General features: G+C 45.9%; 6 non-coding genes and 1 pseudogene across 6 annotated transcripts; all 7 read left to right on the top strand.

Moving 5' to 3' along the window:
- The first annotated feature begins 57 nt into the window (after nucleotides 1-57).
- On the top strand, nucleotides 58-248 carry LOC130339729 (U2 spliceosomal RNA). The gene has a single exon (XR_008880024.1). It is a non-coding gene; the product is annotated as a U2 spliceosomal RNA (small nuclear RNA).
- Nucleotides 249-3,891: 3,643 nt separating this feature from the next.
- Nucleotides 3,892-4,063, top strand: LOC130339709 (U2 spliceosomal RNA; annotated as a pseudogene).
- Nucleotides 4,064-6,158: 2,095 nt separating this feature from the next.
- Nucleotides 6,159-6,349, top strand: LOC130339681 (U2 spliceosomal RNA). The gene has a single exon (XR_008879990.1). It is a non-coding gene; the product is annotated as a U2 spliceosomal RNA (small nuclear RNA).
- Nucleotides 6,350-8,443: 2,094 nt separating this feature from the next.
- On the top strand, nucleotides 8,444-8,634 carry LOC130339728 (U2 spliceosomal RNA). The gene has a single exon (XR_008880023.1). It is a non-coding gene; the product is annotated as a U2 spliceosomal RNA (small nuclear RNA).
- Nucleotides 8,635-10,718: 2,084 nt separating this feature from the next.
- Nucleotides 10,719-10,909, top strand: LOC130339693 (U2 spliceosomal RNA). Its single transcript, XR_008880001.1, has one exon. It is a non-coding gene; the product is annotated as a U2 spliceosomal RNA (small nuclear RNA).
- A 2,080-nt stretch (nucleotides 10,910-12,989) lies between these two features.
- Nucleotides 12,990-13,180, top strand: LOC130339726 (U2 spliceosomal RNA). The gene has a single exon (XR_008880021.1). It is a non-coding gene; the product is annotated as a U2 spliceosomal RNA (small nuclear RNA).
- Nucleotides 13,181-15,270: 2,090 nt separating this feature from the next.
- LOC130339725 (U2 spliceosomal RNA) lies at nucleotides 15,271-15,461 on the top strand. Its single transcript, XR_008880020.1, has one exon. It is a non-coding gene; the product is annotated as a U2 spliceosomal RNA (small nuclear RNA).
- The last annotated feature ends 666 nt before the right edge of the window (nucleotides 15,462-16,127 follow it).

Raw genomic sequence — 16,127 nt, 5'->3', positions numbered from 1 at the left:
GCAAGCAGTGATAGTGCCCATGAAGGGCACCTTGTTGGGCCCGCCCCTTTCACGGTTATCGCTTCTCGGCCTTTTGGCTAAGATCAAGTGTAGTATCTGTTCTTATCAGTTTAATATCTGATACGTCCCCTATCTGGGGACCATATATTAAATGGATTTTTGAGAACGGGGGCCGATTTCGAAGCTTGCTTCCGTCGCCCTATGCATTGACCCGATATGGCAGTATCTTCGGGTACAGTGCACCACCCCCTTACAGGGTTAAAAAGAAAGATTCCTACTTTCATTGCTACCTGCTTGCTGGCTAGCCAGCTAGCCAGCCCTGTGGGCCTTGCTGCTGCTGCAGCCAAAAAACAAAAGGTGGTGCTGCTGCTGCTTCTGCTGCTTCTGCTTCTGCTTGTGTCTGGCCGCTGTTGGAGCGTCCAGGCACAGGACTTCTGCTGCTGCTGACTAAATGGCCTCCTTAATTGGATCATTTGAGTAGCCAGCACACCTGTGCAGGTAGGGCATGACATGATAGGCAGCTGCCTTGATAGTGGGTGGGTGCTGAATGTTCCTAATTGACAAAATAAGATTAATGCTTATGAAGAAATATAAAATCTCATCCCTTCCCCAATATCGCGCCACACCCCTACCCCTTAATTCCCTGGTTGAACTTGATGGACATATGTCTTTTTTCGACCGTACTAACTATGTAACTATGTAACATAACATGGGGGGGGGGGGGGTCTCCTGGCTGTTCACACAGGTGTGTCATTGCTGTACATTGACCATGCATTGCTTCTGTGGTATTGCAAAGGCAAAGACAAATGCTTCCAGCCATCCATTGCACTAATGGATTGGTCATCAGCTGGCTGTCTATGTCCCGCATCAATATAGACCAAAGTACAGAGGGTTAGGCTATGCTATTGTGCACCTACCTGATGCATCAGAAGGTGCGAGGCCCTTGCTAAATTCTGTGCACAGACTTTGAGATCTATACTTTAGACTGTATCTAAACCTGCTCCAACATGGACTGACATTCTGGCCTACTTTCAGCCGATGCGACTTGTCTGTCGCTGAACAGTCGCTTTTTATGTATTCAGCACCTATGTATAATGTTGTAAAAATGCTCTAGAAGCTAAAGTCGCAGAAATGTCACACATATTTGGCCTGCAACTTTCTGTGCGACAAATTCAGACAGGAAAAATCAGTATAAATCCTTAGAAAATTATCCCCCAGTGTCTCCATCTGCTGGCGGTATTGAATAAGCATTGCTGCACTGATGGGGTATGCATTAGACGAAAAAAAAGAAGAAAAAGAAGAATAATACGCCCAGAAAAGAGGCGAAAAGGAGAAAAACGTAAAAAAACGTGAAAAAAAAGTAAGAGGAAGAGAAGGGAAAAAAAGGTGGAAATGGGTTTAAAAGTGATTTCGGCGGAGAAATATATATATATATATATATATATATATATATATATATATATATACGCGCACACACACACATATATATAAACGTATTCTCCGTTGAGATATTGCAGCCGCTGCTGTGTCCAGGCCCAGGAGCCTTAGCACTGTGCTGTGATGTCACTCAATACCACTGACATCACTAGGTGTAAACAACATCTCTCCTTTGCTGTGTATGTGACTATGGAGCTGTTTGGTGATGTCGTCTATTATGGCCTTCATAGAAGCAACAGGAGGTTGTTGCATCCATCTAGAACCCTCAGAACTACAGTGCTATGATGTCACTCACTTCCACAGGCCTTGCAGAGTGTAAACAACAACAACCCAGCTTTGTTGTGTATGTAACCATAGGGATTTGTGATGTCACCTAGAACCTTCACAGCAGCGACAGCTTTATGAGGAGCATCAGCACTGCTCTGCCTGAGCAGAACCATCACCGCCATAGGTTGTCAAATAACCCGGGTTTAACCCACACAGGTAAGTCCTCTATGCTTACAGCTTCCCGTGGGTGTTGGTTTGATACCGTTTGGGGACAGCCAAGGAGGCATCTGCAGGCAACAAAGGTAGGTGTGTGCTTGTGTGTGTGTTTCCTATGCAGATCCTAAGCCCAGTGTCACATGCAAGTAGGAGGAGTAAGAAGGGTTCCTGGCAAATCCGGGTTATGGATTGCATTTAAAAAGGCCCCGTGGGAGTGCAATGGGCCCCTGTCTTGCTGCTTAGCAATAATGGTATGGGTTTAGGTTCTGCTGTGTGTACTGGTGGTTGACTGCCCCCCAGCCCAGAGTGTGCATGGAAAATTGTCTGGCAGCCTCCCTGACAGCAAGCAGTGATAGTGCCCATGAAGGGCACCTTGTTGGGCCCGCCCCTTTCACGGTTATCGCTTCTCGGCCTTTTGGCTAAGATCAAGTGTAGTTCTGCTCACTTGGTCTGGCCAGAGGGTGTCTGGGGTACCCGGCTCCTTTGCCTGGGGGGATCGTCCTTCTTAACGGAGGGACTTCACCCCCCTGCTGCTATTAGGGAGCCGGCCTAGTCCCCAGACAACGGGAGGCGATCCACACCTACCTGCTTGCGTGGGGGAGGTGCCTGGATACCTTGGAGATGGCTGAAGATCGTGGATCTGCTTCTGAAGGTGTACCATCCTTCGCAAGATTACGGAATGGAGTGCGGATTTCCTTGCAGGATGTGCGGAAAAAGGAGAGAGGCCTGGTATTCGTGGTCGAGGATGTTTTGTTCAAGCTCTTGGAGATCAGGAAGGAACAAATTCTTTCCATGCTGGAATTTCCAAAGAGTGGATACTATGATGTTGTGCTTATGTCAGAAGAGGACTATGATGTATTCTGGAGCCGTTTTCAGCAAAGGAAAGGAAGTTCGGTCCTGGAGGGAGTGGGGATAATTCCACACTTCCCTCGCAGAGAAAGACTGGTGACTGTAAGAATGTACAGCCCATATACACCAGAAGAAGACATTGTTACTTTCCTGTTAAGATTTTGTGATAATGTATTGCCCAAAGGTAAGATTTTGAACCAGTTTGGATTATGGACTACCAAATGGAAGTTTGATGTAAAATTTAAAGAAACGGTGGATGGTAAGCTAATAGTCCCGCCAGGGCGGTTTAAAATTGGAACGGTAAACGGTGACTTGTTTTTCTCCGGCATGCAAGAGTTTTGCCGTAAGTGTAAGCAGTATGGCCATAGTAAGGACGTATGTACATTCCTGTGGTGCTTCAAGTGCCAAGAAGAAGGTCATGAGGCGGAGAATTGTGAGAAGAAGAAGAAGTGCCATCTGTGTGGGAATGAGGGCCATCTTCTTGGCTCTTGTCCCAAGAAAAAGGTTGGGAAAAAAGAGGCGGTTAAAAGAAGCCGAGAGGAAGTAGTTGAAGCAAAAGAGCCTGAGCTAGAACAGGTTCCAATAAGAAGAGCAGCGGAACAGAAGAAAAAGAAAGAGGTGGAAGAGTTTGTTCCGTCACAATATGGTGGTGTGCTTGGAAGTTTATTGGAGAATCTGTCAGAAACAGAAAGACGGACATTTGATAAAGAAATGATTGAGCTAAAAGCAAGATTTAAGTCACGGGAGGAGGAGGTGCGGGACAAAGTTTATTTTTCTTTTAAGGCGGATATGAACCGTTTCATTGAAGCGTATAAAATTCCAGCCTGGTTGGCATCTCAAGCAAAGAGTGATGTGACTAGAGGGAATATCAGTCTAGGTTTGATTGATTTCCTAACGGTGTATGCTTGGAGGAAGGGAATGACTTTCTAATGGAGATTTGTTAATTAGAAAGTAAGGTATGGTTTAGTTATTTTATGAGTTTTTTTCTTTATGTATTGATTTTAAAATGTTTCTTTTTATTTCATTTGGTGTTTAAGAAAAGAAATTAAATTATGTTACCCAAGGATGAACACAATAATTGAGTTTCAAATAAGATCTTGGAACTCTGAGTGAGTTCTGAGGGCAACTTAAAAAAAAAAAATCTGTTCTTATCAGTTTAATATCTGATACGTCCCCTATCTGGGGACCATATATTAAATGGATTTTTGAGAACGGGGGCCGATTTCGAAGCTTGCTTCCGTCGCCCTATGCATTGACCCGATATGGCAGTATCTTCGGGTACAGTGCACCACCCCCTTACAGGGTTAAAAAGAAAGATTCCTACTTTCATTGCTACCTGCTTGCTGGCTAGCCAGCTAGCCAGCCCTGTGGGCCTTGCTGCTGCTGCAGCCAAAAAACAAAAGGTGGTGCTGCTGCTGCTTCTGCTGCTTCTGCTTCTGCTTGTGTCTGGCCGCTGTTGGAGCGTCCAGGCACAGGACTTCTGCTGCTGCTGACTAAATGGCCTCCTTAATTGGATCATTTGAGTAGCCAGCACACCTGTGCAGGTAGGGCATGACATGATAGGCAGCTGCCTTGATAGCGGGTGGGTGCTGAATGTTCCTAATTGACAAAATAAGATTAATGCTTATGAAGAAATATAAAATCTCATCCCTTCCCCAATATCGCGCCACACCCCTACCCCTTAATTCCCTGGTTGAACTTGATGGACATATGTCTTTTTTCGACCGTACTAACTATGTAACTATGTAACATAACATGGGGGGGGGGGGGGTCTCCTGGCTGTTCACACAGGTGTGTCATTGCTGTACATTGACCATGCATTGCTTCTGTGGTATTGCAAAGGCAAAGACAAATGCTTCCAGCCATCCATTGCACTAATGGATTGGTCATCAGCTGGCTGTCTATGTCCCGCATCAATATAGACCAAAGTACAGAGGGTTAGGCTATGCTATTGTGCACCTACCTGATGCATCAGAAGGTGCGAGGCCCTTGCTAAATTCTGTGCACAGACTTTGAGATCTATACTTTAGACTGTATCTAAACCTGCTCCAACATGGACTGACATTCTGGCCTACTTTCAGCCGATGCGACTTGTCTGTCGCTGAACAGTCGCTTTTTATGTATTCAGCACCTATGTATAATGTTGTAAAAATGCTCTAGAAGCTAAAGTCGCAGAAATGTCACACATATTTGGCCTGCAACTTTCTGTGCGACAAATTCAGACAGGAAAAATCAGTATAAATCCTTAGAAAATTATCCCCCAGTGTCTCCATCTGCTGGCGGTATTGAATAAGCATTGCTGCACTGATGGGGTATGCATTAGACGAAAAAAAAGAAGAAAAAGAAGAATAATACGCCCAGAAAAGAGGCGAAAAGGAGAAAAACGTAAAAAAACGTGAAAAAAAAGTAAGAGGAAGAGAAGGGAAAAAAAGGTGGAAATGGGTTTAAAAGTGATTTCGGCGGAGAAATATATATATATATATATATATATATATATATATATATATATATATATACGCGCACACACACACATATATATAAACGTATTCTCCGTTGAGATATTGCAGCCGCTGCTGTGTCCAGGCCCAGGAGCCTTAGCACTGTGCTGTGATGTCACTCAATACCACTGACATCACTAGGTGTAAACAACATCTCTCCTTTGCTGTGTATGTGACTATGGAGCTGTTTGGTGATGTCGTCTATTATGGCCTTCATAGAAGCAACAGGAGATTGTTGCATCCATCTAGAACCCTCAGAACTACAGTGCTATGATGTCACTCACTTCCACAGGCCTTGCAGAGTGTAAACAACAACAACCCAGCTTTGTTGTGTATGTAACCATAGGGATTTGTGATGTCACCTAGAACCTTCACAGCAGCGACAGCTTTATGAGGAGCATCAGCACTGCTCTGCCTGAGCAGAACCATCACCGCCATAGGTTGTCAAATAACCCGGGTTTAACCCACACAGGTAAGTCCAATGGGGTGCAGGCATGTCCTCTATGCTTACAGCTTCCCGTGGGTGTTGGTTTGATACCGTTTGGGGACAGCCAAGGAGGCATCTGCAGGCAACAAAGGTAGTTGTGTGCTTGTGTGTGTGTTTCCTATGCAGATCCTAAGCCCAGTGTCACATGCAAGTAGGAGGAGTAAGAAGGGTTCCTGGCAAATCCGGGTTATGGATTGCATTTAAAAAGGCCCCGTGGGAGTGCAATGGGCCCCTGTCTTGCTGCTTAGCAATAATGGTATGGGTTTAGGTTCTGCTGTGTGTACTGGTGGTTGACTGCCCCCCAGCCCAGAGTGTGCATGGAAAATTGTCTGGCAGCCTCCCTGACAGCAAGCAGTGATAGTGCCCATGAAGGGCACCTTGTTGGGCCCGCCCCTTTCACGGTTATCGCTTCTCGGCCTTTTGGCTAAGATCAAGTGTAGTATCTGTTCTTATCAGTTTAATATCTGATACGTCCCCTATCTGGGGACCATATATTAAATGGATTTTTGAGAACGGGGGCCAATTTCGAAGCTTGCTTCCGTCGCCCTATGCATTGACCCGATATGGCAGTATCTTCGGGTACAGTGCACCACCCCCTTACAGGGTTAAAAAGAAAGATTCCTACTTTCATTGCTACCTGCTTGCTGGCTAGCCAGCTAGCCAGCCCTGTGGGCCTTGCTGCTGCTGCAGCCAAAAAACAAAAGGTGGTGCTGCTGCTGCTTCTGCTGCTTCTGCTTCTGCTTGTGTCTGGCCGCTGTTGGAGCGTCCAGGCACAGGACTTCTGCTGCTGCTGACTAAATGGCCTCCTTAATTGGATCATTTGAGTAGCCAGCACACCTGTGCAGGTAGGGCATGACATGATAGGCAGCTGCCTTGATAGCGGGTGGGTGCTGAATGTTCCTAATTGACAAAATAAGATTAATGCTTATGAAGAAATATAAAATCTCATCCCTTCCCCAATATCGCGCCACACCCCTACCCCTTAATTCCCTGGTTGAACTTGATGGACATATGTCTTTTTTCGACCGTACTAACTATGTAACTATGTAACATAACATGGGGGGGGGGGGGGGGTCTCCTGGCTGTTCACACAGGTGTGTCATTGCTGTACATTGACCATGCATTGCTTCTGTGGTATTGCAAAGGCAAAGACAAATGCTTACAGCCATCCATTGCACTAATGGATTGGTCATCAGCTGGCTGTCTATGTCCCGCATCAATATAGACCAAAGTACAGAGGGTTAGGCTATGCTATTGTGCACCTACCTGATGCATCAGAAGGTGCGAGGCCCTTGCTAAATTCTGTGCACAGACTTTGAGATCTATACTTTAGACTGTATCTAAACCTGCTCCAACATGGACTGACATTCTGGCCTACTTTCAGCCGATGCGACTTGTCTGTCGCTGAACAGTCGCTTTTTATGTATTCAGCACCTATGTATAATGTTGTAAAAATGCTCTAGAAGCTAAAGTCGCAGAAATGTCACACATATTTGGCCTGCAACTTTCTGTGCGACAAATTCAGACAGGAAAAATCAGTATAAATCCTTAGAAAATTATCCCCCAGTGTCTCCATCTGCTGGCGGTATTGAATAAGCATTGCTGCACTGATGGGGTATGCATTAGACGAAAAAAAAGAAGAATAATACGCCCAGAAAAGAGGCGAAAAGGAGAAAAACGTAAAAAAACGTGAAAAAAAAGTAAGAGGAAGAGAAGGGAAAAAAAGGTGGAAATGGGTTTAAAAGTGATTTCGGCGGAGAAATATATATACATATATATATATATATATATATATATATATATATATATATATATACGCGCACACACACACATATATATAAACGTATTCTCCGTTGAGATATTGCAGCCGCTGCTGTGTCCAGGCCCAGGAGCCTTAGCACTGTGCTGTGATGTCACTCAATACCACTGACATCACTAGGTGTAAACAACATCTCTCCTTTGCTGTGTATGTGACTATGGAGCTGTTTGGTGATGTCGTCTATTATGGCCTTCATAGAAGCAACAGGAGATTGTTGCATCCATCTAGAACCCTCAGAACTACAGTGCTATGATGTCACTCACTTCCACAGGCCTTGCAGAGTGTAAACAACAACAACCCAGCTTTGTTGTGTATGTAACCATAGGGATTTGTGATGTCACCTAGAACCTTCACAGCAGCGACAGCTTTATGAGGAGCATCAGCACTGCTCTGCCTGAGCAGAACCATCACCGCCATAGGTTGTCAAATAACCCGGGTTTAACCCACACAGGTAAGTCTAATGGGGTGCAGGCATGTCCTCTATGCTTACAGCTTCCCGTGGGTGTTGGTTTGATACCGTTTGGGGACAGCCAAGGAGGCATCTGCAGGCAACAAAGGTAGGTGTGTGCTTGTGTGTGTGTTTCCTATGCAGATCCTAAGCCCAGTGTCACATGCAAGTAGGAGGAGTAAGAAGGGTTCCTGGCAAATCCGGGTTATGGATTGCATTTAAAAAGGCCCCGTGGGAGTGCAATGGGCCCCTGTCTTGCTGCTTAGCAATAATGGTATGGGTTTAGGTTCTGCTGTGTGTACTGGTGGTTGACTGCCCCCCAGCCCAGAGTGTGCATGGAAAATTGTCTGGCAGCCTCCCTGACAGCAAGCAGTGATAGTGCCCATGAAGGGCACCTTGTTGGGCCCGCCCCTTTCACGGTTATCGCTTCTCGGCCTTTTGGCTAAGATCAAGTGTAGTATCTGTTCTTATCAGTTTAATATCTGATACGTCCCCTATCTGGGGACCATATATTAAATGGATTTTTGAGAACGGGGGCCGATTTCGAAGCTTGCTTCCGTCGCCCTATGCATTGACCCGATATGGCAGTATCTTCGGGTACAGTGCACCACCCCCTTACAGGGTTAAAAAGAAAGATTCCTACTTTCATTGCTACCTGCTTGCTGGCTAGCCAGCTAGCCAGCCCTGTGGGCCTTGCTGCTGCTGCAGCCAAAAAACAAAAGGTGGTGCTGCTGCTGCTTCTGCTGCTTCTGCTTCTGCTTGTGTCTGGCCGCTGTTGGAGCGTCCAGGCACAGGACTTCTGCTGCTGCTGACTAAATGGCCTCCTTAATTGGATCATTTGAGTAGCCAGCACACCTGTGCAGGTAGGGCATGACATGATAGGCAGCTGCCTTGATAGTGGGTGGGTGCTGAATGTTCCTAATTGACAAAATAAGATTAATGCTTATGAAGAAATATAAAATCTCATCCCTTCCCCAATATCGCGCCACACCCCTACCCCTTAATTCCCTGGTTGAACTTGATGGACATATGTCTTTTTTCGACCGTACTAACTATGTAACTATGTAACATAACATGGGGGGGGGGGGGGGTCTCCTGGCTGTTCACACAGGTGTGTCATTGCTGTACATTGACCATGCATTGCTTCTGTGGTATTGCAAAGGCAAAGACAAATGCTTCCAGCCATCCATTGCACTAATGGATTGGTCATCAGCTGGCTGTCTATGTCCCGCATCAATATAGACCAAAGTACAGAGGGTTAGGCTATGCTATTGTGCACCTACCTGATGCATCAGAAGGTGCGAGGCCCTTGCTAAATTCTGTGCACAGACTTTGAGATCTATACTTTAGACTGTATCTAAACCTGCTCCAACATGGACTGACATTCTGGCCTACTTTCAGCCGATGCGACTTGTCTGTCGCTGAACAGTCGCTTTTTATGTATTCAGCACCTATGTATAATGTTGTAAAAATGCTCTAGAAGCTAAAGTCGCAGAAATGTCACACATATTTGGCCTGCAACTTTCTGTGCGACAAATTCAGACAGGAAAAATCAGTATAAATCCTTAGAAAATTATCCCCCAGTGTCTCCATCTGCTGGCGGTATTGAATAAGCATTGCTGCACTGATGGGGTATGCATTAGACGAAAAAAAAGAAGAAAAAGAAGAATAATACGCCCAGAAAAGAGGCGAAAAGGAGAAAAACGTAAAAAAACGTGAAAAAAAAGTAAGAGGAAGAGAAGGGAAAAAAAGGTGGAAATGGGTTTAAAAGTGATTTCGGCGGAGAAATATATATATATATATATATATATATATATATATATACGCGCACACACACACATATATATAAACGTATTCTCCGTTGAGATATTGCAGCCGCTGCTGTGTCCAGGCCCAGGAGCCTTAGCACTGTGCTGTGATGTCACTCAATACCACTGACATCACTAGGTGTAAACAACATCTCTCCTTTGCTGTGTATGTGACTATGGAGCTGTTTGGTGATGTCGTCTATTATGGCCTTCATAGAAGCAACAGGAGGTTGTTGCATCCATCTAGAACCCTCAGAACTACAGTGCTATGATGTCACTCACTTCCACAGGCCTTGCAGAGTGTAAACAACAACAACCCAGCTTTGTTGTGTATGTAACCATAGGGATTTGTGATGTCACCTAGAACCTTCACAGCAGCGACAGCTTTATGAGGAGCATCAGCACTGCTCTGCCTGAGCAGAACCATCACCGCCATAGGTTGTCAAATAACCCGGGTTTAACCCACACAGGTAAGTCCAATGGGGTGCAGGCATGTCCTCTATGCTTACAGCTTCCCGTGGGTGTTGGTTTGATACCGTTTGGGGACAGCCAAGGAGGCATCTGCAGGCAACAAAGGTAGGTGTGTGCTTGTGTGTGTGTTTCCTATGCAGATCCTAAGCCCAGTGTCACATGCAAGTAGGAGGAGTAAGAAGGGTTCCTGGCAAATCCGGGTTATGGATTGCATTTAAAAAGGCCCCGTGGGAGTGCAATGGGCCCCTGTCTTGCTGCTTAGCAATAATGGTATGGGTTTAGGTTCTGCTGTGTGTACTGGTGGTTGACTGCCCCCCAGCCCAGAGTGTGCATGGAAAATTGTCTGGCAGCCTCCCTGACAGCAAGCAGTGATAGTGCCCATGAAGGGCACCTTGTTGGGCCCGCCCCTTTCACGGTTATCGCTTCTCGGCCTTTTGGCTAAGATCAAGTGTAGTATCTGTTCTTATCAGTTTAATATCTGATACGTCCCCTATCTGGGGACCATATATTAAATGGATTTTTGAGAACGGGGGCCGATTTCGAAGCTTGCTTCCGTCGCCCTATGCATTGACCTGATATGGCAGTATCTTCGGGTACAGTGCACCACCCCCTTACAGGGTTAAAAAGAAAGATTCCTACTTTCATTGCTACCTGCTTGCTGGCTAGCCAGCTAGCCAGCCCTGTGGGCCTTGCTGCTGCTGCAGCCAAAAAACAAAAGGTGGTGCTGCTGCTGCTTCTGCTGCTTCTGCTTCTGCTTGTGTCTGGCCGCTGTTGGAGCGTCCAGGCACAGGACTTCTGCTGCTGCTGACTAAATGGCCTCCTTAATTGGATCATTTGAGTAGCCAGCACACCTGTGCAGGTAGGGCATGACATGATAGGCAGCTGCCTTGATAGCGGGTGGGTGCTGAATGTTCCTAATTGACAAAATAAGATTAATGCTTATGAAGAAATATAAAATCTCATCCCTTCCCCAATATCGCGCCACACCCCTACCCCTTAATTCCCTGGTTGAACTTGATGGACATATGTCTTTTTTCGACCGTACTAACTATGTAACTATGTAACATAACATGGGGGGGGGGGGTCTCCTGGCTGTTCACACAGGTGTGTCATTGCTGTACATTGACCATGCATTGCTTCTGTGGTATTGCAAAGGCAAAGACAAATGCTTCCAGCCATCCATTGCACTAATGGATTGGTCATCAGCTGGCTGTCTATGTCCCGCATCAATATAGACCAAAGTACAGAGGGTTAGGCTATGCTATTGTGCACCTACCTGATGCATCAGAAGGTGCGAGGCCCTTGCTAAATTCTGTGCACAGACTTTGAGATCTATACTTTAGACTGTATCTAAACCTGCTCCAACATGGACTGACATTCTGGCCTACTTTCAGCCGATGCGACTTGTCTGTCGCTGAACAGTCGCTTTTTATGTATTCAGCACCTATGTATAATGTTGTAAAAATGCTCTAGAAGCTAAAGTCGCAGAAATGTCACACATATTTGGCCTGCAACTTTCTGTGCGACAAATTCAGACAGGAAAAATCAGTATAAATCCTTAGAAAATTATCCCCCAGTGTCTCCATCTGCTGGCGGTATTGAATAAGCATTGCTGCACTGATGGGGTATGCATTAGACGAAAAAAAAGAAGAATAATACGCCCAGAAAAGAGGCGAAAAGGAGAAAAACGTAAAAAAACGTGAAAAAAAAGTAAGAGGAAGAGAAGGGAAAAAAAGGTGGAAATGGGTTTAAAAGTGATTTCGGCGGAGAAATATATATATATATATATATATATATATATATATATATATATATACGCGCACACACACACATATATATAAACGTATTCTCCGTTGAGATATTGCAGCCGCTGCTGTGTCCAGGCCCAGGAGCCTTAGCACTGTGCTGTGATGTCACTCAATACCACTGACATCACTAGGTGTAAACAACATCTCTCCTTTGCTGTGTATGTGACTATGGAGCTGTTTGGTGATGTCGTCTATTATGGCCTTCATAGAAGCAACAGGAGATTGTTGCATCCATCTAGAACCCTCAGAACTACAGTGCTATGATGTCACTCACTTCCACAGGCCTTGCAGAGTGTAAACAACAACAACCCAGCTTTGTTGTGTATGTAACCATAGGGATTTGTGATGTCACCTAGAACCTTCACAGCAGCGACAGCTTTATGAGGAGCATCAGCACTGCTCTGCCTGAGCAGAACCATCACCGCCATAGGTTGTCAAATAACCCGGGTTTAACCCACACAGGTAAGTCCAATGGGGTGCAGGCATGTCCTCTATGCTTACAGCTTCCCGTGGGTGTTGGTTTGATACCGTTTGGGGACAGCCAAGGAGGCATCTGCAGGCAACAAAGGTAGGTGTGTGCTTGTGTGTGTGTTTCCTATGCAGATCCTAAGCCCAGTGTCACATGCAAGTAGGAGGAGTAAGAAGGGTTCCTGGCAAATCCGGGTTATGGATTGCATTTAAAAAGGCCCCGTGGGAGTGCAATGGGCCCCTGTCTTGCTGCTTAGCAATAATGGTATGGGTTTAGGTTCTGCTGTGTGTACTGGTGGTTGACTGCCCCCCAGCCCAGAGTGTGCATGGAAAATTGTCTGGCAGCCTCCCTGACAGCAAGCAGTGATAGTGCCCATGAAGGGCACCTTGTTGGGCCCGCCCCTTTCACGGTTATCGCTTCTCGGCCTTTTGGCTAAGATCAAGTGTAGTATCTGTTCTTATCAGTTTAATATCTGATACGTCCCCTATCTGGGGACCATATATTAAATGGATTTTTGAGAACGGGGGCCGATTTCGAAGCTTGCTTCCGTCGCCCTATGCATTGACCCGATATGGCAGTATCTTCGGGTACAGTGCACCACCCCCTTACAGGGTTAAAAAGAAAGATTCCTACTTTCATTGCTACCTGCTTGCTGGCTAGCCAGCTAGCCAGCCCTGTGGGCCTTGCTGCTGCTGCAGCCAAAAAACAAAAGGTGGTGCTGCTGCTGCTTCTGCTGCTTCTGCTTCTGCTTGTGTCTGGCCGCTGTTGGAGCGTCCAGGCACAGGACTTCTGCTGCTGCTGACTAAATGGCCTCCTTAATTGGATCATTTGAGTAGCCAGCACACCTGTGCAGGTAGGGCATGACATGATAGGCAGCTGCCTTGATAGCGGGTGGGTGCTGAATGTTCCTAATTGACAAAATAAGATTAATGCTTATGAAGAAATATAAAATCTCATCCCTTCCCCAATATCGCGCCACACCCCTACCCCTTAATTCCCTGGTTGAACTTGATGGACATATGTCTTTTTTCGACCGTACTAACTATGTAACTATGTAACATAACATGGGGGGGGGGGGGTCTCCTGGCTGTTCACACAGGTGTGTCATTGCTGTACATTGACCATGCATTGCTTCTGTGGTATTGCAAAGGCAAAGACAAATGCTTCCAGCCATCCATTGCACTAATGGATTGGTCATCAGCTGGCTGTCTATGTCCCGCATCAATATAGACCAAAGTACAGAGGGTTAGGCTATGCTATTGTGCACCTACCTGATGCATCAGAAGGTGCGAGGCCCTTGCTAAATTCTGTGCACAGACTTTGAGATCTATACTTTAGACTGTATCTAAACCTGCTCCAACATGGACTGACATTCTGGCCTACTTTCAGCCGATGCGACTTGTCTGTCGCTGAACAGTCGCTTTTTATGTATTCAGCACCTATGTATAATGTTGTAAAAATGCTCTAGAAGCTAAAGTCGCAGAAATGTCACACATATTTGGCCTGCAACTTTCTGTGCGACAAATTCAGACAGGAAAAATCAGTATAAATCCTTAGAAAATTATCCCCCAGTGTCTCCATCTGCTGGCGGTATTGAATAAGCATTGCTGCACTGATGGGGTATGCATTAGACGAAAAAAAAGAAGAAAAAGAAGAATAATACGCCCAGAAAAGAGGCGAAAAGGAGAAAAACGTAAAAAAACGTGAAAAAAAAGTAAGAGGAAGAGAAGGGAAAAAAAGGTGGAAATGGGTTTAAAAGTGATTTCGGCGGAGAAATATATATATATATATATATATATATATATATATATATATATATACGCGCACACACACACATATATATAAACGTATTCTCCGTTGAGATATTGCAGCCGCTGCTGTGTCCAGGCCCAGGAGCCTTAGCACTGTGCTGTGATGTCACTCAATACCACTGACATCACTAGGTGTAAACAACATCTCTCCTTTGCTGTGTATGTGACTATGGAGCTGTTTGGTGATGTCGTCTATTATGGCCTTCATAGAAGCAACAGGAGGTTGTTGCATCCATCTAGAACCCTCAGAACTACAGTGCTATGATGTCACTCACTTCCACAGGCCTTGCAGAGTGTAAACAACAACAACCCAGCTTTGTTGTGTATGTAACCATAGGGATTTGTGATGTCACCTAGAACCTTCACAGCAGCGACAGCTTTATGAGGAGCATCAGCACTGCTCTGCCTGAGCAGAACCATCACCGCCATAGGTTGTCAAATAACCCGGGTTTAACCCACACAGGTAAGTCCAATGGGGTGCAGGCATGTCCTCTATGCTTACAGCTTCCCGTGGGTGTTGGTTTGATACCGTTTGGGGACAGCCAAGGAGGCATCTGCAGGCAACAAAGGTAGGTGTGTGCTTGTGTGTGTGTTTCCTATGCAGATCCTAAGCCCAGTGTCACATGCAAGTAGGAGGAGTAAGAAGGGTTCCTGGCAAATCCGGGTTATGGATTGCATTTAAAAAGGCCCCGTGGGAGTGCAATGGGCCCCTGTCTTGCTGCTTAGCAATAATGGTATGGGTTTAGGTTCTGCTGTGTGTACTGGTGGTTGACTGCCCCCCAGCCCAGAGTGTGCATGGAAAATTGTCTGGCAGCCTCCCTGACAGCAAGCAGTGATAGTGCCCATGAAGGGCACCTTGTTGGGCCCGCCCCTTTCACGGTTATCGCTTCTCGGCCTTTTGGCTAAGATCAAGTGTAGTATCTGTTCTTATCAGTTTAATATCTGATACGTCCCCTATCTGGGGACCATATATTAAATGGATTTTTGAGAACGGGGGCCGATTTCGAAGCTTGCTTCCGTCGCCCTATGCATTGACCCGATATGGCAGTATCTTCGGGTACAGTGCACCACCCCCTTACAGGGTTAAAAAGAAAGATTCCTACTTTCATTGCTACCTGCTTGCTGGCTAGCCAGCTAGCCAGCCCTGTGGGCCTTGCTGCTGCTGCAGCCAAAAAACAAAAGGTGGTGCTGCTGCTGCTTCTGCTGCTTCTGCTTCTGCTTGTGTCTGGCCGCTGTTGGAGCGTCCAGGCACAGGACTTCTGCTGCTGCTGACTAAATGGCCTCCTTAATTGGATCATTTGAGTAGCCAGCACACCTGTGCAGGTAGGGCATGACATGATAGGCAGCTGCCTTGATAGCGGGTGGGTGCTGAATGTTCCTAATTGACAAAATAAGATTAATGCTTATGAAGAAATATAAAATCTCATCCCTTCCCCAATATCGCGCCACACCCCTACCCCTTAATTCCCTGGTTGAACTTGATGGACATATGTCTTTTTTCGACCGTACTAACTATGTAACTATGTAACATAACATGGGGGGGGGGGGTCTCCTGGCTGTTCACACAGGTGTGTCATTGCTGTACATTGACCATGCATTGCTTCTGTGGTATTGCAAAGGCAAAGACAAATGCTTCCAGCCATCCATTGCACTAATGGATTGGTCATCAGCTGGCTGTCTATGTCCCGCATCAATATAGACCAAAGTACAGAGGGTTAGGCTATGCTATTGTGCACCTA

The sequence above is a fragment of the Hyla sarda genome, unplaced genomic scaffold (assembly GCF_029499605.1).
Source record: "Hyla sarda isolate aHylSar1 unplaced genomic scaffold, aHylSar1.hap1 scaffold_551, whole genome shotgun sequence".
Taxonomy (NCBI): Eukaryota; Metazoa; Chordata; class Amphibia; order Anura; family Hylidae; genus Hyla; species Hyla sarda.
Note: the sequence above shows the minus strand (reverse complement) of the source record. Positions and strands in the feature narration are given on the sequence as shown.